This window comes from Oryx dammah, unplaced genomic scaffold (genome assembly GCF_014754425.2).
Source record: "Oryx dammah isolate SB20612 unplaced genomic scaffold, SCBI_Odam_1.1 HiC_scaffold_17, whole genome shotgun sequence".
Classification (NCBI taxonomy): domain Eukaryota; kingdom Metazoa; phylum Chordata; class Mammalia; order Artiodactyla; family Bovidae; genus Oryx; species Oryx dammah.
The window spans coordinates 75445611-75447569 of NW_024070201.1; positions in this window are offsets into that span (position 1 = coordinate 75445611).

Sequence of the window (1959 nt, forward strand, 5' to 3'; positions counted from 1 at the left end):
TGACAAACCTAGACCGTGTATTAAAAAATAGAGACATTACTTTGCCGACAAAGGTCCATAAAATCAAGCTGTGGTCTTTCTAGGAGTCACATACAGATGTGAGCACTGGACCATAAAGAAGGCTGAGTGCTGAAGAATTGATGCTTTTGAACTGTGGGGCTGGAGAAGACTTTTGGGAGTCCCTTGGACTGCAAGGAGATCAAACAAGTCAATCCTAAAGGAAATCTACTCTGAATATTCATTGGAAGGACTGATGCTGAGGCTGAAGCTCCAATGCTTTGGCCACCTGATGCAAAGAGTTGATTCATTGGAAAAGACCCTGATGCTGGGAAACCCTGAGGGCAGGAGGAGAAGGGGACGACAGAGGATGAGATGGTTGGATGGCATCACTGACTTTGATGAATCAGAGTTTGAGCAAACTCTGGGAAATTGTGAAGGACAGGGAAGCCTTGTGTGCTGCAGCTCATGGGGTCTCAAAGAGTTGGAGACAGCTTAGCAACTGAACGACAACCGCTTCACTCCAGGAGGATCCGCAAAACTATGATAGCCCCTCCTCTTCTGTGTGTGCTCCGCTAAGGCATGGTTCTGAGCTGATCACTTCACCTCATCCCCAACTCATTATCAACCTCTCTTTACAGTCTTGTAATTATTGTTAATATTCCCTTGTGAAATCTGTGACAAGGTTGGTTGAAAATGTCATCTTGGTAATCAAAGAAGAGATTTGGTGAAAGGAAGATACAGTTTAACTGTTTATTTTCTAGTATCTTTTGGTCTTTATCTTTCAATGATGACCAAAGGTAGATTTCATCAATCTGTGGTTTGTCAAGGGACATAATTTAAAAACAAATAAAAGTTATTGATGATGATGATAAAAAAAGAAAAGGAACTCAGAAGTTGATGTTCTGAGAAGAGACAGTATGCATCATTATGTGAGAGATAAAGGACTTCTGCTATTAAGGCAGAGGTGGTCTTGAGCCATTAGTTGGGTAAATAAACAATGTGATTTAATTTGTGAAATGAAGAATGGTGAAATAGATTGAATGGTGAGATGTCACCAGATGGTGAAATAGATTGAATGAGTTAGCTAAACTAACTGGTTTTATAAGGAATAACTCCCAGATCTCAATAGTTTGATGCCTATGTCACAGTTTAATGTGGCTGGGACTATTCAAGGACGTAGACTGGTACAGGCCTCCCAGCTTTAACCCAAGCTTGTTGAGGTCATTCAGGGGTCACCATGCAGCTGGCAGATGAGCAAGAGAACTCGGGAGTCAGTGCGAGGGAGGTTTCTATGGGCCAGCTTTGTGAGTGACATGTACCACTTCGTCCACCTTCCATCGGTGGGGAACAGCATTTGATCGGGTACCCTGGAAGAAGAGAGCCGTGGGTCCTGGTGCCACCGATGTCAGACCAGTGGATAAAGTGCTCAGCACAGTGCCTGGCACCTCGCAGGGACTCCATAAATGGTGGTCTCCTCCTCCCTTCCAGAGCCACCTGTCTGGGGAAGAAGTAGATGGGAAAGAAACGGCTTCTGTTCTGCATTGGCATGGCAACCCAGCTGCTTCTAAAATGTATGGTTCATGGGCCTAATGGACTGGGAGACGCTGTGTCCTGGTGGAGGTCCACAGCATGCTTACAGGTGTTGGGGACTGTGCGCTCATTAGTGACTTGCACATTCAGTGGGGCTGTGCTCGTGAAGCTTCCAACCATGCCTTTAATTACGTACCTGAAGCTGCTGGGGATCTCAAGCAGGCAAAGAAACTTCTTCGTTCTGAAGAACCCCCAAGGGATGGCTTTAATTTGCTCCTTAGCAAAGTTTTCCTAACTCTTTGCCTCAGCTCCTGAGGGCATAATTAATTGCCTGAAGTTGTCATCATGCCAGAAAACCCAAGTGTGGCCTCCAGAAAGTGGAGGAGTAACCGATCACTGTAGTCACGGAACGGAAAACTAATTGGCTCT